General features: G+C 53.4%; 1 long non-coding RNA gene across 1 annotated transcript; it reads left to right on the plus strand.

Annotated features, from left to right (window-relative positions):
* Positions 1–22557: 22557 nt before the first annotated feature.
* Positions 22558–25754, plus strand: LOC149122509 (uncharacterized). The gene is made up of 3 exons (XR_016219305.1): positions 22558–22688; positions 24166–24269; positions 25165–25754. It is a non-coding gene; the product is annotated as an uncharacterized LOC149122509 (long non-coding RNA).
* Positions 25755–26664: the final 910 nt, after the last annotated feature.

Genomic DNA, 26664 nt, shown 5'->3' on the forward strand with positions numbered 1-26664 from the left:
CCGGGTTCAGTCCTGCGGTGCGTGGGGCGGGAGCCATCCAGCGGGGGACGCTTCTGGAATCCAGGCCTGCTCTAGACGCCGTTCTGTGCTCGCCGGTGCCACTGGAGCCTCTCCTCCGGGCCCCTCCCAGGAGGTCCCGCGTGACGGCAGACAGCCTGGCCAGGAGGGAGGAAACAGGGTGCGTAGGGTGCCCGGGCTTCTTTCCACATCGGGGATGAGACGCATCTGCTGCTGCACGGCCATTTACCCCTCACTCAGCAGCTCCGCGCGAGCATAAACGCCGTGCACAGCAGAAACAAAAGCAGCAGGTGGCATTGTGGGGGCTAGGAGCCCAGGAGCCCAGGGCGGGCGGGCCGGGCGGCGCTGGCTCAGGAGGGCGCAGTCCGCGTGTCGACCGGAGGCTGCACTGGGGCTCGGCAGCCGCTTCCAGGGTGGCTTTTGTATGAGACGGGGGACAGGAACCTGGCTGCTCCTTTTCTCTAAGGCTCCTCTGGGGACGTGTGACACGGAGCGCAGAGCCAGAGACCAGGAGCGGGAGAGCCAGGCAGACCCAGAAGGGAGGCCGAGGGACCCCCCCCCCCAAGAGCCGCCAGGAAAAGCGTGGGAAGCCGGCTGCGGTTGGGCTGCTGCCGGGGGGCCCCTGTGACCTAATCCAGAAATTCCCAAAGCCCGGGAATTCCTCTGATGTTTGATGTTGTCGCAGGAGCGCCTCGGCCTGGTCAGTACGGGTGCCCAGGTACCCCCAAAGCTGCAGACTGGTACTGCCTCTCACGGGAAGGAGGCTTCCTGTGGTACAGAAAGGGAAACTGAGGCACACACACACACACACACACAATCTGCTCTGCTGGCCAGATGCTAGCATTTATGGAAAACGTCCACCAGTGCTGCCTGTTTTAGGTCATTTTATCCTTCTAGTAACCACCAGGGTGGCAAAAGCGGTTGACTTTTAAGATAACGAAAAGGCCTTCCGCGGAGGTGTGGCTCATGCGGCACACCACCTGCGGCGAGGGGAGGGGCTGGGGGGCCATAGAAACACGCCCAGGACTCCGTGCTCAGGGGTGCCGTCACCAGGGGAAGTGGGACTCAGCTTTGGTTGCTGTCTTTTGGGTGTGAAAGGAAGATGAGGGGAGAGAAAGTCGATCCATACTTGGAAAAAAAATATCCTTCTCTCCCTTAAAATAAAAATTAGCAAACGTCCACTTGCAATTCGCAAGGCAGTGCGAAGGCAGGCCTCACGTCTCGTCTGCCATCCCAGTGAAGGCTTTGCGTATGCAGGTGGCAGCCTCTGCTTACGGCGCCCAACACGGGAAGAGGCCCGAGCACGCCCAAAGGCTAATTGGAAAATCAATGCGGCCAGGCCTAATTGACAAAGCTAATCATCTCTGAACTGCAGGCTCCCGGCTGCTGGACTCATTAGAACCTGTCGGCCCCAGATAAGGGCTTCGGATTTCACCCGGGAAGCAGGGTTTCCCTCTGCAGCCCCGGGCTGGATCAATACTTCCAATAACGTGACCCCTGACCTCACTCCAGCCAACAAATGCAAATGATTCGCCGGACTGCCCGCTGCTTCCCCCCTCTGCCCCTGCCGCCTGGCGCTTCCCTAAGTGTGCGCCACGTTGCACCTGAGCAGCACGGTGCTGCCGGAAGAAAACTAACCTAGACCTCCCCTTTTAGATTTTATTTAAAAGGCAGAGGGACAGGGAGACACAGAGAGAAGAGGTAGCTCCCACCTGCTGGTGGGTCTGCCAGAGCTCTGCTCCCACCCCTCAAGGGAGCGGAAGACCCCTTGAAGGGCAATGGATGCTCTTTGATTCCACAGGTTTCTAGGGACCACGCGTAACCATGTTGCCTGATTCTGACGGGCACTGGAGTGGTAGCTGGACCACTTCAGGCATGGGTGGGTGATAGAAAAGGAATACACTGGATGTATTCTCCCGCTTTGCTTGCTTTTCCTTGTTTTCTTTTTCTTTTGGAGGCAGGGAGGGAGAGGGAGAGAGAGAGAGAGAGAGAGAGAGAGAAATCCCATCCACTGGTTCATTCCCCTAGATGCTTGCAAGCCCAAGCTAAGAGCCAGGAACATGTTCCAGGTCTCCCTCGTGGGTGGCAGGAACCCCAGTACTTGAGCCATCTCAGGCTGTGCCCTAGGGTGCACATCAGGAGGAAGCAGAGCCAGGACTTGAACCCAGGCACTTGAATATGGGCTGTAGGCACCAACCTGCTCAGCCAAATGCTTGCTCGCCCTTGCTTTCCGTTTCAAAGCATATATTTAATTAATGAATGGCTCAAAAAACTTTTCTTAGAAGCTATGAAATAGCTAGAGAAGGGTTAAAGGAAATAAAATCTCACAGTACAAATTGAATGCTTTGTCATTAACAAAACCATTATAAATTCCCTTTCTCAGAACATTTGCTTGTTTATCTCTGCTTCCCACCTCCAGGCCGCCTCGGGCGCTTTCCCGGGTCTGGTGCAGCCTGTGCAGCTTCTGCGTGGATTACTGCTGTTAATTATCTCCTAGCACCTCTGCCTCTTTGTTCAGAGTGCCAGGGGCGTCAGGGCCTCTGAGATAGGCTCCATTTTCCCAAGTAGTTCTCAACTTCCTTTCAAAGAGGAACTCCTGCCCAGGTCTCCCCTCTGCTCCTTCTGAAGGAGTTGGGTTTTTCTCCCCTCCGAGCAGGCATCAAACGACACGGCGCATGGGTTGAGCCAGCCCCTTCCCGCCCACAGAAAGAGCTGTTAAAACAGGGGCTGGGGCTTCCGAGTCCGCAGGTGCCCTGGGTGGATGCAGAAGTCGCTACCTCCACAGCCCCGCCCATCTCCAACACATGGGATTTCCAGGGTGGGGTGGTGGAGGGGAAGAACAAAAGAGAATTCCTAAACATAGCCAGGTTCAAAGTTAAGAGAGAAGTCCTAGTTGTGAGGTTAATGAAGAAGACAACACAGCAGGTGGAATTGGCCCATCAGATGGGCTGGGTCCTGACGCTGACTGGGGGAGGGTCTTAGATGCAGGCCCTTTTCAGTTGAGCTGTCATTAAGGTAGGGACCATGAGGGCAGGTATATTCATTTTTTTTTTAAAAAAAAGATTTATTTATTTATTTATTTGAAAGTTGGGGTTACACACAGAGAGAAGGAGAGGCAGAGGCAGAGGCAGAGGCAGAGAGAGAGAGAGAGAGAATGAGAGTCTTCTACCAGCTGGTTCACTCCCCAGATGGCTGCAATGGCCAGAGCTGTGCCAATCTGAAGCCAGGAGCCAGGAGCTTCTTCCGGGTGCAGGGGCCCAAGGACTTGGGCCATCTTCTACTGCTTTCCCAGGCCACAGCAGAGAGCTGGATCGAAGTGGAGTAGCTGGGACTTGAATTGGTGTTGATATGGGATGCCAGCACTGCAGGCGGCAGCTTTACCCATTACACCACAGTGTCAGCTCTAGGTGTATTCATTTTTTAAAATATATTTATTTATTTGAAAGGAAGAGTGAGATATATATGTGTGTGTGTATATATATATGTGTGTGTATGTGTATATATATATATATAGAGAGAGAGAGAGAGAGACATTTCCCATCAGCAGAGTCACTCCTGAAATGGCCACAATTCCAGGAGCCTGGAACTCCATCCAGACTCCAAGTGGTTGGCAGGAACTCAAGCACTTGGGCCACCGTCCCCTGCTTTCCCAGAAGCTTTAGTAGGAAACTGGATCAGAAGTGAGGCAGCCAGGACTTGAACCAGCGTCCAGCTGGCTCCAAACAGGTGCATTCATGAAAGAAGAATAAGAAAAACTCCACAGGGCCGGCGCTGCGGCTCACTAGGCTAATCCTCTGCCTAGTGGCGCTGGCACACCAGGTTCTAGTCCCGGTCAAGGCGCCAGATTCTGTGTCCCGGTTGCCCCACTTCCAGGCCAGCTCTCTGCTGTGGCCAGGGAGTGCAGTGGAGGATGGCCCAAGTGCTTGGGCCCTGCACCCCATGGGAGACCAGGAGAAGCACCTGGCTCCTGGCTTCGGATCAGCGCGGTGCGCCGGCTGCAGTGGCCATTGGGGGTGAACCAACAGCAAAAGGAAGACCTTTCTCTCTCTCTCTCTCTCTCTCTCTCACTGTCCATTCTGCCTGTCAAAAAAAACTCCACAAAGCTCAGAAGTTCGTGGGCAAAGCCTGGTGGCTGCGGAGGACAAAGGATGTGGGCCAAGCAGCTGCCTTCCTGCATCTAGGTTCCTGCAACTTACAAAAGCCTGGAGCCCCAGCTGAAAAATTAATGCACAAACCAGCTGGGAACTTTAGAAACCTGTGGTGCCCTGCAGGTGCCGGTGAGGCTCCTTCCAGACACTTCTGCAGCCCAGGCGCTATGGCAAAGCAATCCCCACCAAGAGCGCTCATTATCCAACATTATAATCACAAAGGAAACACAGCACCATGAGGGAAAGCCAGCAGGTATATCAAAGGGAAAACTCTGCGCCCCAATATCTAGACACCGTGAAACCATTGGAAAGAAATTTTGGTGAGTGTACTTAAAATGGTAAACTGTGGGCAAAGGAATAAACATGTGGGGAGCAACTCGGACTAGACTGTTACTGGAATTAAGACTTATTCTATGCATCTGCTCTCCCACAATATGGCGCTGGGAGAGGAGGAAACAGCTTCTACACAGCTGCCTCCAGTTCAACCAATAAACAGCAGGACCTGCTCCTGATTGGAGGAGAGCAGCGTACTCGGCGTGTGGGTAGCAGAGTTGGGATTGGCGGAAGAGGACTGTAAAGGAGGAGAGAGACAACATGCACTGGGAACATCTATCTGAAGGAACACCTGTGCAGCCCCCGAGAGAGCCGGCCGGCGGTGTGCCGCTCCCCCGCGGAAGTGGGGAAAGTGGCAGGGGGAACCGCCCTTCCACGGAGGTGGAAGGGTCGGTAGCCAACCCGGGAAGAACCAGCAGCAAACCCGGGGAGGGCCGAGCAGACAAAAGAACAGCGCAGGGTCCTGTGTCGTTCCTCCACGAAGACGGGGAGCGACATAAACATCACAGAGATCCTGCAACAAAGGGCTGCCAAGAAGAACACGAAAATTCTAGAAATAAAAGTGTAATGGGGCCGGCACTGTGGCTCACTAGGCTAATCCTCTGCCTTGTGGCGCCGGCACACAGGGTTCTAGTCCCGGTCAGGGCGCCGGATTCTGTCCCGGTTGCCCCTCTTCCAGGCCGGCTCTCTGCTGTGGCCAGGGAGTGCAGTGGAGCTTGGCCCAAGTGCTTGGGTCCTGCACCCCATGGGAGACCAGGAGAAGCACCTGGCTCCTGCCATCGGATCAGCGGGGTGTGCCGGCCGCAGCGCACTGGCCGCAGTGGCCATTGGGGGGTGAACCAACAGCAAAAGGAAGACCTTTCTCTCTGTCTCTCTCTCTCACTGTCCACTCTGCCTGTCAAAAAAATAAAAAAATTTAAAAAAATAAAAATAAAAGTGTAATGGTCGAAAGTTAAACCTCAGTGGAAGGATGAAGACTGGCCTTCCCAAGGTCAAAGGGAGAATTAGCTGAATTTGCGAAAGTGAAGCCTGAGATATAAAGTACCGCGCAGCTCGGTAAGTCAGCGATGAAAACACGGAAGGGAGGCTGAGGGGTGCGGAGGTCGGACCGGGAAGGAGGGGCTGTCGTTGGCCCACAGCTGAGGAGTCGCCTGGGGATTCGCCATCCCGTGTCCGAGTGCCTGGGATCGGGCCCCGCTCCACTCCCAATCCAGCTTCTTGCTGGCACAGTCACTCAAAGGCAATAGGGATGGCTCAGGGGTTAGGGCCTCGCTACCCAACGAGGAGACCTGGAGTGAGCTCCTGGCTCTTGGCTTCGGCCCGGCCCGGCCCAGCCCTGGCTGCTGCAGGCAGGGAGGAGGAAACCAGCAGATAGAAGATCTTGCTCTTTCTCAAATTATTTTTTAAATGAGAATGCTGAGCAAACACTAAATACAAGTTATGAAAAGAGAGAAAAGGGGGCCGGCGCTGTGGCGCAGCGGGTTAAAGCCCTGGCCTGAAGCACCGGCATCCCATACGGACGCCGGTTCTAGTCCGGGCTGCTCCTCTTCCAATCCAGCTCTCTGCTATGGCCTGGGAAAGCAGTAGAAGATGGCCCAGGTCCTTGGGTCCCTGCACCCACGTGGGAGACCCGGAAGAAGCTCCTGCCTCCTGGCTTCGGACTGGCACAGCTCCAGCCATTGCGGCCAACTGGGGAGTGAACCAGCAGATGGAAGACCTCTCTCTCTCTCTGTAACTGAAGAGTTAAAATTGTATATGTACGGGTGTCAAAAGTTAAGCTTAAGCTTACAGGTTTAAACCTTCCTGGTGCAGCTGTGAAAATAAGACAGAGTAAAGTAGCACCTTGACAGTAGGGACTCCATTTTGGAGCACTTGAGACTGCATTCTGGGAAAGCAACCCCCCCACCGTGAGACTCTGGTCTGAAACTATGATCTCAAATAGTCGGACAATAGCAGTGCACTACACCACCCTTGGCAACGCACAAAAACCCCCTAGCATGATTGCTCAAGCTTAAAAGTAGAAAGGTTGCACCTGGGTTACCTGGGCTAATAATGAAGATGTGATTTGTCTATGTCTTAAAATCATAATTGCTGATTGTAAGATTTTAGCAACCGCTTAGCAACCGTGTATTCTCTCCCTCCTCCCGATTTTGCGGTTTTTGCCTTTATAAACCCTATGCTGTAGTTCCTCACTGCTCCTCTGTCCTTGTCAGAGGGCCCCAACATGTTGGATCAATAAATTTAACCCTTTGCTGGTTGCATGAGAGAAAAAGTCTCTTGGAGTCGTTCCTTGGGCGGTGGGTTTTTTTTTAGACCCTAACATAACTACCTCTGTCTCTGTAACTCTGTCTTTCAAATAAATAAAATAAATCTTTAAAAAAAAAAAGAGAGAGAGAGAGAGAAGGGAAAAGACAAAATGCTTAGGATAAATAACTCAATCTGAATTTTTTAAAGAGTGTCAGCATTTTAAAAAAAGATTTATTTATTTGAAAGGCAGAGAGAGAGAGAGAGAGAGAGTCCATCTGCTGGTTCATTCCCCCACACCCACAACAGCTGGGACTAGTTCAGGCAGAAGCCAGGAGCCAGGAGCCAGGAACTCCATCCAGGTCTCCCACGTGGGTGCAGGGTCCTGGGCACTTGGGTGTCTTCCGTTGCCTTCCCAGGCACATTAGCAGGGAGCTGGATTGGTGGTGGGGCAGCCAGGACTCGAATCAGCACTCACATAGCGGATGCCAGTTCAACTGTTATACAAGAATGAACGTGAAATAAAGAATTCTTTTTAAACTCTCAAAGACTTGAACACACAAACCTACGCTGAAAAAAAATTAATGGAACTGAACATGAAGAAAACAATGGCTCCCAAACTGCTGGTGATCCCGGAGAGCTCAAGTGCTCCTGAGGCGCACCCTGGCTCACAGCCAGAGATTTAGGCCGAAACCTGGATTTTACCCAAGTGAAAATGGAGGCTCAGAGTTAAAAATGTCTTGCCCAAGGTCAAGTGCAGCTCATATGTGCAGGAGACAGAGGCTGCATCTTCTGTTTTCACTCAGACGACTCAGAGTTTGCTGAGCTTAAAGGAAGAGGCCATGGAACCCAGGGTCGTGGTGGAGAGGGAAGAGGCTGCCCAGGGTTGCCCTAGCCCGGGCTTTGTTCGGTCCTGTCTGGCTCAATGTTTATTGGGCTGATTCCTGCTCATTTTTCTTTTTGTGATTAAAATATATATATATATATAAATTCTTTGTTTAAAAAAAAAAACCAAAAAAGCAATAGTGAGTAAAGAGATTGGTTTAAATGTTGGTAAATCTAAGCCTCCAGTATTTCAAATGCTGAAGCAGAAGTGGAGCAGCCGGGACTTGAACTGGCGCCCACATGGGATGCTGGGATTGCAGGAGACAGCCTAACTCACCACGCCCCAACGCCAGCCCCCTGGCTCCACTTCTGACTCCAGCTTCTTGCTGATATGCACCCTGGGAGGCAGTGGGTGATGGTCCTAGTACTTGGACCCCTGTCACCCACGGGAGAGACCTATATTGAGTTCCAGCCTCCTGGCTTCAGCCTGGCCAAGGCCCCGCTGTTGAGGGCATTTGGGTAGTGAGCTGGTGTATGAAAATCTCTCTCTGTTTCTGTCTCTTTGCCTTTCAGATAAAAATAAAGTAATAATAATTTCTATTAGGGACTGGCATTGTGGCATAGCGGGTCAAGCCGCTGCCTGTGAGGCTGGGGTCCCTTATGGGCTCTGGTTTGTGTCCTGGATGCCTCACTTCTGATCTGGCTCCCTGCCAATGGCATGGAAAAAAGCAGTAGAAGATGGTCCAAATGTTTGGGCCGCTGCCACCCATGTGTGAGACCTGGATGAAGCCCCTGGCTCTGGCTTCGGCCTGGCCCAGCCCTGGCCATTGTGGCCGTTTGGGGAGTGAACCAGTGGATGGATCTCTCACTCTCTCCCCCTCCCATCCCACCTCTCTCTCTCCCCCTCTCCTGCTCTCTCCCCCTCTCTCTGTAACTCTGACTTTCAAATAAATAAATATATCTTTTTTAAAATTTTCTTTTAAATGTTAAGACTATATGAGTATAGTTCAATAAAATACTTATAGAAATTGACTGTTAATTACTGAAAGACAAAAAATAGAATGTATAAGTCCTTAACTAGTCAAAGGAAAAAGCTGAATTAAAAATAGAAAAACTGGATCAAGCCAACAGTAGGCAGGAACAGAAGAAAAAAGAGTAGCAAAGAAAAGGCTTAGTAAATGGGTTTGAATTTAGGTTCAAGACTTGAGTTCAAAATTTGGCTGTGCCCCTTCCTATCTCGGTGGCCAATGCCACGGCCCAGACACTGGTCCTCCTTGCTGAGGCTCGTTTTCCTCAGCTGTAAACGGGGCAGGCTGGCACCACGGCTCACTAGGCTAATCCTCCGCCTGCGGCGTCTGCACCCCGGGTTCTAGTCCCGGTCGGGGCGCCAGCCCTGTCCCAGTTACTCCTCTTCCAGTCCAGCTCTCTGCTGTGGCCTGGGAGTGCAATGGAGGATGGCCCAAGTCCTTGGACCCTGCACCCCATGGAGACTAGGAGAAGCACCTGGCTCCTGGCTTCAGATCAGCACGGTGCGCCGGCTGCAGCACGCCAGCCGCAGCGGCCATTGGAGGGTGAACCAATGGTAAAGGAAGACCTTTCTCTCTGTCTCTCTCTCTCACTGTCCACTCTGCCTGTCAAAAAACAAAAACAAAACAAAAATAAAAACGGGGTAATAACATCTTCACGGGTGCTTCTGAGTATTATGTGAGATAATTCGTATAAGGGGGATGGCTGCGGTATACAGCCGGTGCTCAATAAACGTCAGGCAAGCTCCTGAGTGTTGGCTCCATTCCCCACACTCTCCTCATTGTCACACAGCAGGGATGGCTCCCCTGCCCCTGACAGCACTTCCCTGGGCTCTCATTCAGGCCCAGGTCCCCTGCCTTGCACTTGGTGAGGGTGGGGTTGCTGACACACGGTCCCTGGCCCCGCCTGCAGCTCTTCAGCAAAGGACCTGAGCCGCATCTCTGTCCTTGACTGGCTGCCTGATATTGGCAAACGATGCATATTCTCGGAACCTCAATTTTCTCATGTGTAAAATGGGCTAACACTAGTGTCATTGCTCTTGGGGTTCTCCACCAGAAGTGAATGAGGCAAGACTGATGGAGAGTTTGTAAGCTATAGGTGCTATATGTTGGTCTAGGAAAACACTGACCCAATCAGGGGCCTCTAAACCCACTTTTTTTACTCTCCTTTTTATTTTTAAATATTATTTATTTGAAAGAGTTACACAGAGAGAGAGAAGGAGAGGCAGAGAGGGAGAGAGAGAGGTCTTCCATGCGCTGGTTCACTCCCCAATTGGCCACAACGGCCAGAGCTGCACTGATCCAAAGCCAGGAGCCAGGAGCTTCTTCCAGGTCTCCCACGTGGGTGCAGGGGCCCAAGGACTCAGCCATCTTCTACTGCTTTCCCAGGCCATAGCAGAGAGCTGGATCGGAAGTAGAGCTGCCAGGACTCAAACCAGCACCCATATGGGATACTGGCACTGCAGGCGGTGGCTTTATCTGCTACGCCACGGCACTGGCCCCTCTTTTTTAAAAAAAAAAAAAAAGATTTATTTTTTTATTATTCAAAAGGCAGAGTTACAGAGAGGCAGAGGCAGAGAGAGAGAGAGGTCTTGCATCCACTGGCTCACTCCCCCAGATGGCTGCAACAGCTGGAACTGTGCCGATCTGAAGCCAGGAATCAGGAGCTTCTTCTGGGTCTCCCACGTGGTTGTAGGGGCCCAAGCATTTGGGCCATCTTCTACTGCTTTCCCAGGCCACAGCAGAGAGCTGGATAGGAAGTGGAGTGGCTGTCGCTCCCCGTCTTCGTGGAGGAACGACACAGGACCCTGCGCTGTTCTTTTGTCTGCTCGGCCCTCCCCGGGTTTGCTGCTGGTTCTTCCCGGGTTGGCTACCGTCCCTTCCACCTCTGTGGAAGGGCGGTTCCCCCTGCCACATTCCCCACTTCCGCGGGGGAGCGGCACACCGCCGGCCAGCTCTCTCGGGGGCTGCACAGGTGTTCCTTCAGATAGATGTTCCCCTTAGATGTTCCTGGTGCATGTTGTCTCTCTCCTCCTTTATAGTCCTCTTCCGCCAATCCCAACTCGGCTGCCCACACGCCGAGCACGCTGCTCTCCTCCAATCAGGAGCAGGTCCTGCTGTTTATTGGTTGAACTGGAGGCAGCTGTGTAGAAGCTGCTTCTCCCTTCTCAGCGCCATATTGTGGGAGAGCAGATGCATAGAATAAGTCTTAATTCCAGTAACTTAGTCTAGTCCGAGTTGCTCCCAGTTGCTCCCCACAAGTGGCCATGTGGGATGCCAGCTCTTCAGGCAGCAGCTTTACCGGCTACTCCACAGCGCCGGCCCTGAACCCACTTCCAAGTCCAGTAAATCCTGGCTCTCATTCTGGTCCTGTCTGCTTTGTCCTGATTCACTGGACACGAACTTCCTTGCACATATGCACTTGGCTTTCAACACCACCAGGCATAAGGATCACCCTGAGTGGCTTATATAAAACGCCAGTTCCCCAAAGCTCAGACTCAGGGTAAGCAGCCCAGGAGCGTGTGTTTCTAAGTGACTGCCAGGTTGTTCCGCTGCTCATGGCTCCCACTTGGAGGCCCATTAGCCTTGCTCCTCCAGGGAGTCAGAGGGGCCCGTCACCTCGCCCCCCCGTGCCTGCTCCAGTGCTCACTCCGCTTAGGCTCTCTGCTGAGGTCGACCAGGGCTCTGTTGGGTGGCATGGGAGCCTGCTTCACCTCCCATGTTCAGCCTGACAGCCAGGCCTGGCACAGCCGGGCACAGGTGTGTGTGCACGGAGTGGGGCTGCGGGACTGCCTCTGGGAGACTTTCCTCCGAGCCTGCTCTGGCGACGTTGCTGACGGCCTCTGCTGCTCCTGCTCCCAGGGGATGCCTCCAGCTGGGACGTCTCAGCACCTGGGCCCGAGCTGCCTCTGCCCTGATGTCCTGCCTTGCCTGTCCTCACAGGAGAGCAGCCATCCTCCGTTTCTTTGGCCTACAGAGGAAGGAGGGGATAGGCTTTTCGTGTGCAAGCAAACCCCCAAGAGCGTGCATGAGTGTGAGACGAGGAGGGGCTCTCCGGGAGGCCAGCAGCCTGGTGCACACTCCGATTTGGGGTCCAGGCCCCAGGAGCCCCCGTGCCCAAGCCGCGCTCATGAATTTCCCTTCTTTCCTTTTCTGTCCTTCCTCCCGGCCTCTTTAACCCTGTGGGGGCCCAGTCCCTTTGTCCTGTCCACACGTCCTGCGCCCCTACAGCTACCAGGTCCTTACCCTCACATAGGCCACTGCCAGGGCCTTGCAGAGGGGCTCGGTTGGTTGTCTTTAGTCCTCCTGTTCCTTAACAACACAGAACAATGGTCTCATTGACTTCTAGAGCAGTCTTGGAAGTTGTGAGCGCAAGGATGATCCTCTCTTCCTGCGTGAGGGGGAGACGGCCTGAGCCCCGGAAACCCTGCTTGGCGTGCCCGTGGCTGCACTGCCAAGTTCCCAGCTCCCAGCACCTGAGTCTTTGCATCCCTGGTTACTCTCTGCCGTCGGGGGCTGTTCTCCTCCCTGTGGGGAAGACGCAAGAAGCCCAAGGCACCCTCCACCGGCCACAGACCTGCAGGGTGGAGGCACCTGCCGCCTCTGTCTCTGTGCCGGACACCTGGGGAACGCGCAGGGAGGAGAGGGGTCCTGCTGCTTGCGGCTGGGGTTCTGGGCCGTGGGACAGGGACATGCCACTTTTTGTGGACACACAAGAATTTGGGGAGGGGCCGGTGCTGTGGCACAGTAGGTTAATCCTCTGCCTGCAGCATCCCATGTGGGCGCCGGTTCGAGTCCCAGCTGCTCCTCTTCCAATCCAACTCTCTGCCTGTGGCCTGAGAAAGCAGTGGGAAAATGGCCCATGTGCCTGGGCCCCTGCACCAGCGTGGGAGACCTGGAGGAAGCTCCTGGCTCCTGGCTTTGGATCAGCTCAGCTCCGGCCATTGTGGCCAAATGGGGAGTGAACCAGCAGATGGAAGACTTCTCTCTGTCTCTCCCTCTCACTGTACCTGTAACTGTACCTCCCAAATAAACAAATAAAATCTTAAAAAAAAAAAAAAAAAGGATGTGGGTAAATCCTCTGTCGTCTGCCCATCTTTCTGCAGCACAGCTCTCCTGCCCCAATGTAAGCCCCACGTTGAGTTTTTTCTTCCTCCTTTCTCCTTCCTTTCTCAACTTCCACGAGCATGTACCGTCTTCTCCCCACTATCTAACCCAGAAAGGACAGTCTGGAACGGAAACCAAGTAATCAGAGAGCCGCAACTCAGGGGCTTTGTGCTCTATCTGCCACCACCCCCACGTGGGCCAGTCCCTCACCTCCATTGTTCGCAGTGTTTCGTAGGAAGAGCAAGACACGCCTTTGCCATCTGGGAGGGCTAAACAGTGAGCCCCAGGCCGGAGCCCCGCAGGGCGCCAGGTGCGCATGCGCTCTCCCCGGGTTAGCCGCAGTGCCGCTGTGACCGGCCGCTTTCCAGTCCCCGCAGACCGCAGACGACTGGATCCCGGTGTCCCTGACCGAACAGGAACAGCACAGGGGCCCGGTTGGAATAGCCAAGCCCGCCAAGGTTCTGATGGGCGCTGTATTCTCCACGGTGCCCTGGGGTTGTTGCCTTTGGGGTCACTCTGGGCAGCAGGGAGGCTGAACTGTGTCAGCTTTCAGAAGCTTCCTCCTGACTCTGCTACCCCAATAATTCTCATCCCGTGGCTCAGGGGACAGCGTAGGCTCGCTCCATCGCCACATAATTCTATTCCAGGTGCACCATCAAGAACTGGGTTCCAGCCAGCAGCTGGCTGGGGTCGCTGGCTCGGGCCAAGATTTCATCCATCCTCAGGTCTCTGCAAGCGCCCACTCCGGCTGCTGGACCACGGTGGGTGCCAGGTCAGAGTCGTTTTCCAGTAACCATTTCCCGCTCAAGCATTGCCCTCCCCCTAGTGCCCAATCACCTTCGCAAATGCCCTCTGGGTTGCACTTGGGGTCACGTTGCAGGATTCTGCCTTAAAGGGGCCTGACCTCATCCTTAACGAGAGGGTCTTGGGCTTGCAAAGTCACCTCCTGTCTGCAGGCTGTGTGAGAAGGAAGGAGTTGGCACTGCGGCTGCTGTCGCCACATCGCAGCTCTCTCTAGGTCTACACTGTGTAACACGGCAGCTGCTGGGCACATGTGCTCATTGTGGTAAAATGACTCGAAGTGTGAGTGTGGCCAGACCAAACGGAGATGTGTTGACGAGGAGAACACACACTGGCTATCAGGGACGTAGCGCAAGTAAACAGCAGACAGTCTCCTGAGTGATGACCTGCTGAAATGATCGCATTGAGATATGGGTGAGAATGTTATTTTAAATGTTATTTAGTTTCTTTTTACTTTTTTAAGTTTATTTTATTTATTTGAAATGCAAAGTGATAGAGAAGGAGAGACAAAGATCTTCCATTGGATGGTACACTTCCCAAATGGCTGCAGTGGCCAGGGCTGGGCTGGGCCAAAGCCAGGAGCTTAGAACTCTATCCAGGTCTCCCGTGTGGTTGGCAGGGGCTTAAGCACTTGGGCCGTCAGCTGCTGCTTTCCCAGGTGCGTTAGGAGGGAGCCGATGGGAAGCCGCACAGCCAGGACTCAAACTGGTGCTCATATGGGATGCTGGTGTGGCAGGTGCTTTTTATTTTCTTAACGTGGCTGCTTGGAATTTTAAATGTACAAATGTGGCTCCGATTACATTTCTATTAGACTGTGTTCTGTTAGATCTGGTGGATCAGTGAGCCACCAGTATAAATCCATGTGGCACAAATGGTCTAACGACCATCCCCCCCTTCTGGCTTATTAGAGTAATTGGGTCACCTTGTCTCTGCTAGTTAATCACCGTCTCCGGTTGTAACCGGGGGCTCCCATTATCACCATCAGCGTCGGATCCCAATTCCACAACACGATCGTCCACTCTCATCTCTGGTCCACAGAGCACAGCGACTCCCGAGCTTTTCGGGGGAACTGAGAGTTTGTAAACGCCTTGGTGAGGGGAGTGTATTCTGGACTTTAAGGGGAAGGATTAAACAAATTCTGTGTGACAGATGCATTTCACTTTCCCATCACACTAAGCTTCAGACACCTGCACCAGGGTGGGGGTGGGGGGCGGTGCTGGTACACTCGGCCTCGCTGACGCAGGGCACTGGTGGATCAAAGCTGTACTTACTCACCCCGCACACGCTTAGAGCTGCTCCCAGCTGCACAAGTTATCAGAGCACATCGTGAACCCCAGGTGAGTTCACTGTGATTGATAAAATTGATCCAGTCCAACTCTGTTCCATCCTCCCTGGCCTGTTACTCTCTGGACCTCTTCCTTTTTTCTTTTTAAAGATTTTTATTTATTTATTTGACAGGTAGAGTTACAGACAGTGAGAGAGAGAGAAAGGTCTTCCCTCTGTTGGTTCACCCCCCAAATGGCTCAAACGGCCGGAGCTACGCCAATCCGAAGCCAGGAGCCAGGTGCCTCCTCCCGGTCTCCCACGCGGGTTCAGGGCCCAAGCACTTGGGCCATCCTCCACTGCCCTCCCGGGCAACAGCAGAGAGCTGGACTGGAAGAGGAGCAACCGGGACTAGAACTTGGTGTCTATATGGGATGCCGACACCACAGGTGGAGGATTAACCAAGTGAGTCACAGCACCGGCCCCTGGACCTCTTTCCATAAGTCCCCAGGTCCCTGCCAATGTGGATGGAAAGACATGAATGGCAGTTCCCTCGGAGTAGAACTGTCTCCTCGTGGGAGAGATCTTCCCCTGCTTCTCTGGGCTGTGAGGAGCTAGAGGTCATTTGATGAGCCTGGAGCTAATAAGCGGGGCCAGGTCTCCAGGATGATGGAGACCTCTTGCAAGGCAGCTGCCCGGTGTGAAGCCATAGAACACGGCTCTCTCCAGCAAGGCAGATCCCGGGGAAGCAGGGCGCCAGGCAGCTCAGGTTCATTTGTCCTCATCCCAACCCCAGGATCCAACTCCTCCCCCTTCGGCCCCCCAACATTATTAGCACGGGGACTCAGCAAGGTTGCACACTTAACAGGCGTTGCCGACTTCAGTCCCCACAGTCGGAGGCTGCAGGGAGAAGCGATCCCTGGAAAGCCTCCGTAGAAACTTGCTGCCTCTATACTCGGGTCCTGAGTTGGAAATCCAAGGCTCAAAGCGCCTCTCTTTCTCACCCTCTCCAGCACAGGCAGAAGTAGCCAGCCCACTCTGCAATTATTGCAATCACCGCCGTTGCCATAGCAATCGGCGCTGCAGTCACTGGCTCACTGTAAAACCTTGCCTTCCACTGCCTTTCCATCCGGCATCACCCTCAGAAATAATTTGAAGAATCTTAATGTTGCCTCATGCCACATGGGTGTTCCGTTTCCCTCGGCAATTAGGTCATTTACGTCTTCGTGGAAGCAATGAGAAACTTGGCCCCACAACCTCATTTTGAAGTTGCTTCCTGGGGCTGCTTCTGTGTGACCAAGTATTGTTTGATCCAGGTCTCAGTAGACAGCGTCTACACCGAGCGGCTTGGCTAGAGCTATCTTAATCAAGAGTCGGACGGAGGGGTGAGCAAGGTTAAGGGGGCAAATGTGGGACGCTGAGCAACTGTGTGAAGCCATCACCATCTCCAGGGCTGACAGTGGAAGGAAGAAGGGAGAGGTGGAGTCGTGGAGGAGGGACCCTTGGCAGGAACTGCCAGTCACAGTCACTACCAGAGACAAGACGCGGTGCAGGGAAGGGGCAGCCACAGGACACTCCAATGCCACGGCCAAACGCATGGGAAATCAGTGGACAAAGCAGCCCAGTGATGTGGTCCAACAACGGCTAAGAATCCTGGGCCCGATCTGGGGGCGGGGGGTGGGGAGAAAGACGCAGAAAGGGAGTCTCCAGGGAGCAGGAGGATACCAGCTCCTTGCTTCCTCTCAACCGGGTGTCGGTCAGGTGTTAGCCCCATGCTACAGGTGAGGGAGCAGGGGTCAGAACAGCTCTGGAGACAACACAAAACAGCCGAAGGTGGGATCACGATGGGACCTGGGTCGCTTGAAGCTGAGTTTTTGCATCGCATTCAAGGAGATGAGTTAGACTAGGGCAGAAGTTTTAACTAGAGGAGAAGTGGAAACAGATGTTGAGACTCCTGGCCCAGCCTGGGAAGCTGGTCTGAGGATAGTTTAAGCTCTCTGTCACGCCAGCTAGTGCAGTGCAAAGCAAAGCATGCAGGAATTAGGAAACCCACTGGCCATTGCTGCCTCTTCTTGGTGGCCTGGGCCAGGTAGCCAGCCTTAAAGAACCTGCCTCCTGCTCCTGAGGGTGCTGGGCGGTGCCCGCTCGGCTCTGCCGTCATCCACCTCCTGTCCTGTGTGATTATGCCACCAGCACGCTTTGGGGGAGTGCCCCCTTTCTCAGGTCATGGGTTTGGGGTCGAGTTCCTAAGTCAGCAATCAACTTTCCCAGTGGCAATAACTGGTTCCAAAATGGGCCCAGAGCAGACAAAAAGGAGCCAATGAAAAGCCACCGCTTGCAGGGCCAGCATCCCATATGGGCGCCAGTTTGAGTCCCGGCTGCTCCACTTCTGATCCAGCTCTCTGCTGTGGCCTGGGAAAGCAGTGGAAGATGGCCCACGTGCTTGGTTCCCTGCACCTGCGTGGTGCTGTGGGGCGCACTGATTAAAACACAGCGAGACTTGGAGATCAAATTAGGAGTCTATTAGCCAGCAGGTGACTGCCTCACACACAGAGCAAGGCTAGAAAAGACAGCAGCGGGTTGCAGTAGCGGGAGGTTTCTAAAGGCAAAACCACATTCTGTTATCAGCAGTTTATCGCGCAGGCGTGGTAAGCAAGCGGGAAGCTGCCAGCCAATCAGCGATCAACACCTATTCCCACCTGCTGTCCGTGGCTGGCGCCAGGTGTCCAGCACCTGATGTTCTTTGGTACCAAAGATTTCCTTAATGATCAATGAACACAATCCACACACCTTTGCTTTACTTTCACTGTCTTGAGGTTTTAAATTTTTAGAACACCCCACCTTGTCACAGTGGGAGACCCAGATGAAGCTCCTGGCTCCTGGCTTCGGGTCGGCTCAGCTCCAGCCATTGCGGCCATTTGGGGAGTGAACCAGCAGACGGAAGACCTCTCTCTCTCTTTCTCTCTGTAATTCCTTCAAATAAATAAGATATAAATATTACAAAAAAAGAAAGAAGTCAGTTGTTAGAATTTCATTAGAGGAATAAGACCCTGAAAAGAATTTGGGTTTGGCTTTTGCTGCTGGGTTTCTACAAGTGGGGCCAAGACAGAAGCCAACACAGGGGAAAGAAAGGCAAACCGGGAGATGAGCCAAGGCTGGCTCATCCTTGGAGTCCTTGTGTAATCCTCCCTCCACATCCATGGCTCCCCAGGGTGGCACCCACCAACTGAGGGTCAGAAAGAAGGAAAACCACGTACAGACATTCTCTAAGCACTGTGGTGGGACAGCTACCTACATCCTACAAAGGTGTTTCCAAATATTCATGTAAAACGGAACTAAAAGCTAAATTCATTTTGGCGCAAGAATGTTTTTAAAAAAAGGTTTATGTATTTGAAAGGCAGAGGGAGGGAGGGATCTTCCATCCACAGGTTCACTCTCCAGATGGCTGCTGCATTGGTCGGGGCTGGGCCAGGCTTCAGCCAGGAGCCAGGAACTCCATCCGGGTCTCCCACATAGGTGGCAGCGATCCAAGCACTTGGGCCATCTGCTGCTGCCTTCCCAGGAGCAGGAGGGTGGGAAGCAGAGCTGTTGGGATTCAAACCTGTGCTCTGCTATGAGATGGGTGTCGCAGGCGGTGGCTTAACCCACTGTGCCGTAACGCCGCCACATGGTGCAAGAATTTTTGACATCCATCCATACAAGGGGTCTTCAAAACATTCATGGAAATGTGCGTTGTGAGAAAACTCTTGCCACTAAAAAAATTATTTATCAAGAGAGCAGAGAGTGAGAGAGCTCGCATCTGGCTCCAACTACCAGGGCTAGGCCGGCGCGAGGCTGGGAGCTGGTGACACAAGCCAGCTCACTCACATGGGTGGCGGGAACCCAGTTACATTGGTCGTCATGGCTGCCTCCCAGGGCTTTGCAGGAAGCCGGGGTCAAGAGCAGGAGAATGAAACCCGGGTACTCTGCTAAACCCCATCCTAAGATTTCTTTTTATTTTGGCACCAAAATACACTCTTAGCTTTTGATTCCATTTTCCATAAACTTTTTGAAGTACCCTTGTATGTACATTGTCTTAGGCATCATAACTAGGGATGATTTAAAATGCACACTGGGATTTTGTGGCTTAAAGGCAAAGACTATGCCCTAGTATCTAAGGGACTTGTGTAAACTCAGATGTTGGTGTCTGTGAGGGAGCCTGGGCCAATCCCCCAGGGACATCAAGGCCTGCAGAAGCCACAGATGCACTGGTTTTGCTTCAGACGGCTTTCTGCCTTTTGTAACCACAGGCAGCGGTGACAGGGCTTGGAGCCGGCCCCACCTTTTCCAGAAACAGCTCCAGCCTTTTCCCCTCGCGCCACAGATTGCAGGAGCAAGGGGAGGGGAGGGAGCCCGGGAGAAGGCGCGCATCCCCGGAGACCAGAGACAAGATAAACGCTGGCATCAACACACACCCCCGCGGACGTATATTTAGTAAACTTTTTTTTTTTTTTCCTCCCAGGGCTTGAAAGATCAAAATTGCTTTTTAAAAAATAATAAAAAGGAAACAGCCACTGTGGTTTCTTTTGACACCAACCCAATTTCCTGGCTGTCACAATACTTCCAAATAACATGTATAAGCCTTCCCTGGGCTGTCTCTTTTTCCCTAAAACCCAAGGCAAAAGCAACAGAGCCAGCATTCCAGCTGCATAATCGTGTGTGGTCGGAGGTTTCCTGAGGTCCCTAACCTGCCTGGGGGAGGGGGAGAGGGGGCCCCCATCTCCACCCTGCAACCGCAGAGCAGTTTCATGGGAACACAGAGGGTCTCATCCCGTGGGCCCCGCTGACGGCCCCAGCCCCTGGGCTTGGATAACTGCTGAAATCTGCACTTTCGTACACACCCATAACGTGTCGGGCTGGGTGTTGCGGTGCAGCAGGTTGAACTCCCACTGGGGACGCGGCGTCCTGTTTCAGAGTGCCGGCTCGAGTCCTCCCACCTCTGCCTCTGATCCAGCTCCCTGCCAGTGCACCTGGGAAGCAGCAGACGATGGCCCACGTGCTCACACCCTAGCCTCCCACGTGGGAGACCTGGATGAAGTTCCTGGCTCTCGGCTTTGGCCTGGCCCAGCCCTGGTTGTTGCGGGCATTTGGGGAGAGAACCAGCAGATGGAAGATCTTTCTGGCTTTCTCTCCTGTCATTCTGCCTTTTAAATAGATGAGAATCAATTTTTTTAATAAAAAGAAGACTTTATAATCATCCTTATGCAGAGGGAGCCCTTGGACTATTGAACTTGCACTTCACCGTGAAGCTGAGACTGCCTGCTCCTCCCCACGCCCCGCCCCTCACCCCTGCGTGGGGAAGCACTTCTCCCTGCTGTTCAGACAGAAACCCTGTGCTGTTTTACTGCAGACTAGCTCTTCTGTCCGTGGGGTTGACCCCGTTAGGACTTGGTTTCCCTATGTTTTCAACAGTGTAGTCAACTTTACTAATGTAATTACACACAGTAAAATGCCATCATTTTAACCAAATGGGTGAGTTTGGGGAATGAGCACACAGGCGTCCCCGGTACCAGCACAGTCAAGACCTGGAACAGCTGTGTCGGCTCCAAGCTGCCTGTCCGCCAGGCGCCCCCAGGGCCTCCTGTTCTTAGAGATTCGTTTGGGCTGCAGTGGAATTCAATACAGACGGAGCTATGCCTGTACACCCTTGCAGGCTTGGCTTCTTCCGCTTGGGCACTGCGGGAGGGATGAGCAGTTAGCCTGGCAGGAGAGAAGCCCATGTCCCACAGCTGAGTTTCCGGGTTGGAGTCTCAGCTCCCAACTCCAGCTTCCTGCTAATGCAGACCCTGAGAGGCAGCAGTGGTGGCCCAAGGGATCGGGTTCCTGCCACGCACAAGGGTGACCGGGACTGAATTCCCAGCTCCCAACTTCAGCTGGGCCCAGTTCAAGCCATCGAGGGCATTTGGGGGAGTGAACCTGGATGGAGGCTCCCTCCCTCTTTCTCTCTGCCTCTCAAATAAATAAATAAATATTTTTTTCAAAAGTGTTTGTGAGGGGCCGGTGCCGTGGCTCAATTGGTTAATCCTCCACCTGCAGCGCCGGCATCCCATATGGGTGTGGATTCTGTCCCGGCTGCTCCTCTTCCAGTCCAGCTCTCTGCTGTGGCCCGGGAGTGCAGTGGAGGATGGCCCAGGTGCTTGGGCCCTGCACCCGCATGGGAGACCAGGAGGAAGCACCTGGCTCCTGGCTTCGGATCGGTGCAGCGCGCTGGCCGTAGCGGCCATTGAGGGGTGAACCAATGGAAAGAAGACCTTTCTCTCTGTCTCACTGTCTAACTTTGCCTGTCCAAAAAGAAAAAAAAAATTAAAGAGGTTGTGAAAAATAATTAAAACAAATCTATTTTGGCACGCAAATTTTGAAATCCACATGTGAGTTGGGGGTTCAGAAAAACCTGGTGAAAAATGTGGATTATGAGAAAATGATGGTGTACATTTCTTGTACCAAAATAAGCTTTTCTTTGCATTCCATTTGTCTAAGCCCTTTCTGGAGTACTCTCTGTTGCATTTTTAGATATTCTACAGTTTATTTACCTACTTGCCTGTTGATGGACATTTTGGTAGCTTTCAGTTTAGCAATCTTAGGGACGTGTCCTCCCTTCTCTTGGGCACATACCCAGAGGTGGAATTTTCCACTGCTTGGTAAGGGGTGGTGTTTGCACAGTGGTGAAGTCGCCCCATGGGCTGCCCGCAGCCAGTATCTGAGCGCCTGGCTTCAGTCCCACACTCCTCTGCTTCTGATCCGGCCTCCTGGGAGGCAGCTCAAGTGCTTGGGTTCCCACCACCCACGTGGGAGGCCTGGGTTGAGTTCTGGGCTCCCGGCTTCTGCCCTGGCTGTGGTGGAATGACCTAGAGGGTGGAGGATTTCTGTCTGTCTACCTGTCTTGCTGTGTTTGTCTCTCTGCCTTTCAAATAAAATGAAAATAAATAAATTAAAAAACAATTGTATAGTAAATGTAGACGTACTTTAGAAGAAACTCCCAATATGTTTTCCAGCCTGGCTCCACGTTACATCCATGGACCAGTGATACTGAGAGTTCTTGTAGTTTCACATCCTTTCTCAGCACTTGATGTTGGGGCTGGCGTTGTGGTGCATCAAGCTCAGGGGCTGCCTGCAGTGTGGACACCCCACATTAGAGCACCGGTTCGAGTCCCGGCTGCTCAGCTTCTGATGCAGCTCTCTGCTAACGTGCTTGACAAAGCAGAAGATGATGGCCCAAGAACTTGGGCCTTTGCTACCTATGTGGGAGACGCAAATGAAGCCCTGGGCTCCTGGCTTCAGCCTGGCCCAGTCCTGGCCATTGCAGCCATTTGGGGAGTGAACCAGCAGATGGAGCTTGTTCGCTCGCTCGCTCTCTCTCCCTCTCTCTCTTCCTCCCTCCCTCGCTCCCTTTCTCCTTCCTTTCCTAACTCCGACTTTCAAATAAATAATAAATCTTTTTGAAAATTACATTTCCAATGTGTTAAACTGTGGAGCATTTGGCGTCATTTCTTGTTGCAGCATGACCCACCCTGCATCACGCATTCTGACTACAGCACCTGTGTGGAAGCGTTATAAAATACACGTGTATGTGCAGAAAATAGCTGGATTGAAACAGAAATGTCCCTCGTGGTGGGTACCTGGGGGTGGCAGAATTGTGGCTGCATTCCACTTGTTTGCGCTTCCCTGCCTTTCCACACTGGTTACAATGAGCGTGTGTTGTTTTAATAGTCAAATGTCAAACACAGATGCTCTAAATTCAGGTAGTTACAGAGGTAACAACCAGAAAGAGCCTCATTACAGGAGCCACATAGAGTATTCAAGTCATAGACTTTGGGGTAGAAAAAGGCAGGGGAAAAGCGCGAAAACCAACTCCACGTTCCTGGAGGACCCTCCTGGTCACACGGAGGTAAGACCAGGCACCGGCCGGCACAAGCTCGTCCCCGCGCCCTTCCCAAAACGGCTCCCTGCGCCCCTGCAGACGTAAACCCCCGGTGTGTGTACCCCCGTGTCTGCAGGGCCCCTTTATCCTCCTGCCTTCTCGGTTCCTCAAGAGCCCACCCTGAGGCCTCTGCCCGCCCCGCACTGCTGCTCACCCTCCCCAGTGTGCGTCTCCTGAGTCCGCCTCCCTTCCGGCTCAGCCCTGAGCCCAGCGGCACTGCCCTGGCCACGCCTCCCTCCAGCGACCACTCCCTGCTCACTTCGTCCACCCCAGATTAACCCAGCCTTGTCCTTGCCGCTCTCCTCCAACTGGTGGCCGGGGTCCATCATCCTTCCTTCCTGCCTTTGAAAACACGTGTTTCCCCTCATCCCTACTGGCTCTCTCGTAGAAACTTCTGGAATAGCCCCTGGGTCATCTCCAGGCCCTCAACACGCTCCATCTTCCACAGTCCCGATGACATGAAATATTTCATACACGCAGACGAGGACACTGGAAATACACAATACAATAAGCATCCTCTACCCCCCATGCAGAATTTTAAAATAGGAACATTTTTCTGCCTGTTTTCTCCTAAACACAGACTTTAAGCTTTATTATCATATTTTATTGATGGAAAACTTTCGGGGGGGAGGGTAGGCATTGAGCCTGGTGGCTAAGAAGCAACGGATGACGTTACCAGCCCAGGAAGCTGCCACCCGTGACCCTGCACCCATATGGGAGACCCAGATGAAGCTCCTGGCCTCAGCCTGGCCAGCTGTGGCCATTGCAGCCATCTGCAGGATGGAAGACCTCTCTCCCTCTCAGTCTCTCCCTCTCTATAGCTGACTTTCAAATAAATAAATCATTAAAACAAACAAACAAACAAACAAACAAGAGCCCTTCTGGGGGAAGAAAGAGGACTGTGCGTCTGGGAGGATGTAGTGTGGCAATCAGGGCCGGAACAGAGGTCGATGTCGATGTCAGTGGAGTCTCTCAATGGTGGTTCAACTCCGGGGCCTGGCGTCTGGCTCCGCCACAGCGCCACCAGGGGGCAGCGTGGAGTCCCGCTCCCTCTCCTGTCTCGCACCTGCTCCAGCCTGCCGGGGAGCCAGCGACTTCCCTCACTGCCGCTGTCTTGAATGGATTCTGCTACTTGTTATTTGAGGGATAAGACAGGCATTGAGCTTTCTGGAGATTAATTTTTGATTTATTGGTGGTAACAATGATTTATTCTGATACACCCCCAGGGCAAAGAAAGGGCTGTAAATATTTTAAATGCTGTTAGCCGGTGACAAGAAACATCGCTGGTTGGGGAGCAGGGCAGACGGGAATTCCAAATGCCTTCCCTAAATTACTTCAAGGCCAGCCGTGAGCCCTTGCTGGCTGGTTAAAGACGGAGGCTGGGGGAGGGGAGGGAAGCTGTTAAATTGTTACCTTATTAGCTCATCTGATGTTCTCTCTGCAGAGCCCATTCCTTTCCTTACAGATTGGATTGAACTGGATCTCGCAGCCTTCTGAGCGGTAAAAGGAGGCAGTGGTAGCCTCCCGGGGAGCAGAGGCTGTGGGAAGGTGAGTGGGGACCGGAGCCTCCCGGCCTGGGGCTGAGAAGCAGCATCGGGCGCTGGCCAAAGCCCCGGACCGGGACTCCCACGCTGGCTGGCTGGCCTCAGGTGAGGCGCTTTGACCCTGAGCCTCCATTTTCCCATCTGTGTAATGGGATGATGATCCCCGCTGCTGGGGGGGTTGGAGACCAAGTCTGGGTTGGACAGCAAAAGACACAGCCCCCAGGGTCTGCTTTCACAGCTTCCCCTGCCCTGGGTTCCTGTTTCAGCCTCGACAGAGAGGGAGAAGCAGAGGACGACTTCCTCTCCATGAACAGGGCACCCGAGCTGGGCGATGGACCCCAGCTCCGGGGTTGAGGGCGGCCTTGGCCTCGGATGTGCTATATTCTAAAAATTTCAGGGGGTGCCAAAAGCTCCATCACAAAGAGAAATAATATTTGGGTGCAATGTTTTAAAAAGTCAAAATCACTGCAGAAATCCGGAGTGGACAAAATATCCCATTTGAAGGTAAAGACAGGTTCAGTCGTCCCAAGACGAGCGGTCCCCATGAGTGCAGGGGCAGGGATCCCCCAGGGCGGGGGGCCGGGCCCCCTCAGCCTCTCAGTGCAGAGCACGGCTCCTTGCTGTCTGGCCCAGCGCCCCATTGGAGGCAGGAGAGCCGTGCAGCCTGCAGCTGGTGCTGGAGCAGGGCAAGACGGGGCTGCAGTGCCTGCCCCCCTCGTCACCAGCTATGAGATCGCAGGAGAGCTGTTTGCCTCCGTTTTCCACTCTTGCCACTGTTCCTGTCCTGTTGGGTTATTGTGAAGATATTTAACGCACCGAACAGGGGACCTGGCCCATGGTAAGTGCTCAATGAACCTTAGCTATTACCTTTACCGGGAAAATGGGTATCTCACCCTCAGTCCCAAGGTGAGGCACATTGTCTGCTAGAGACAGAACATCACCTGGAAGGAACCAAACCAAGCCAAGGCCGGTGCTCTGTCCAGGCCTGGGAGCCACCAGGACTGTCTGCTAAGCACCCAGCACCTGAAAGAATTCTAGACCCCTCCAGAGAGAGGTCCGAGGCTGGCCCCAGACCCGCTGGACGAGCACCCACGGGAGTCTGCTAATCCCAGCCACGCGTAATCCCAGACATGCAGTACCTGGAGCAGGTGCTGCAGCCCAGGCATGAGTCCCCAAGGGAAAGCAAATGGCAGGGCAGAGCTAAGCCCTGAGGGTCTTGGTGATGCAAAGTTCCCCCACACACACACCGAAGCTGAAGCTGGCCCCCCCCTCCCTTGCAGACTCGAACGCCGAGGAGCCTGGAGCTAAATTTACGGGCTGTGTTTAGCAAGCACATAACGTGTCATTGCGTACATTTGCCGTACTAACCTCCATCTGATATTCCTGCTCTTATTTTCCCTTTGTCTCACTTCCCTCGCTTGTTTTAACTTACCTTAAGCTGCCTTACTTTGGAACGAGGTGGGAACATAAATAAATAGACCCATCTGTGTTTAAACAGCTTCGTATTGCATATGCATGTATTCCCGGGTATCTCTTCTAAACATCACAGCCGCTGATGCCTGCAAGTGGCTGCTTGCAGTGCTAATTGCATAACTGGGTTTACAATGGAAAGTCCTGCTGAGCACCCAGGAAGCGGGGAAACAAGGTGTTGTAGCTTGCAATGGGAAAGGCAGGCTTGGGCAAGGACGCCTGCCCTAGAGAGTCACTTGAAGGAAGTGGTTCTCCATGGGGCCGATTCTGCCTCCCAAGAGCCATTTGGCAATATCTATAGATGTAGCCAAAACTGGGGCAGGGCAGGGGGAGGGGAGCATCCACCGTTACTACTGTGTCTCACGGGCAGAGGCCAGGGATGCAACTAAACCCGCTACCATGTACAGGACTGCTCCCCACAACAAAAAATTTTCCAGGGGTCAACGTTGTGGCACAGTGAGGTAAGCCACTGCCTGTGATGCCAACATCTCATACTGGAGCACCGGTTTGGGTCCTGGCTGCTCTGCTTCCAATCCAGCTCCCTGCCAATGTTCCTGGGAGGCAGCAGATAATGGCCCAAGTGCTGTCACCTGTCACCTCCATGGAGACCTGGATGGAGCTCCTGGCTCCTGGCGTTGACCTGGCCCAGCCCTGGATGTTGTGGCCATTTGGGGGTAGAAGATTGCTTTCTCTCTCTGTCCCTTCCTCTCTCTGTGTCACTCTGCCTTTCAGATAAATAAAATAAATCATTTAAAAACAGAATTTTCCCATCTAAAATGTCCCTAGGGCTGAGAGTGGGAAGCCCTGAGTTAAGGGTGGGGAGCAGAGGTTCTGTAGGTGCCCAGGCTGGTCGACAGGTGTGCGGACAGCCTTCTTGAACCTGCCAGGGGGAGGGCCCCACCTTTGCCATCACCAGGAGTATCTGGAGG

Source organism: Oryctolagus cuniculus, chromosome 13 (genome assembly GCF_051225735.1).
Source record: "Oryctolagus cuniculus isolate XC-2025 breed Fujian yellow rabbit chromosome 13, ASM5122573v1, whole genome shotgun sequence".
Classification (NCBI taxonomy): Eukaryota; Metazoa; Chordata; class Mammalia; order Lagomorpha; family Leporidae; genus Oryctolagus; species Oryctolagus cuniculus.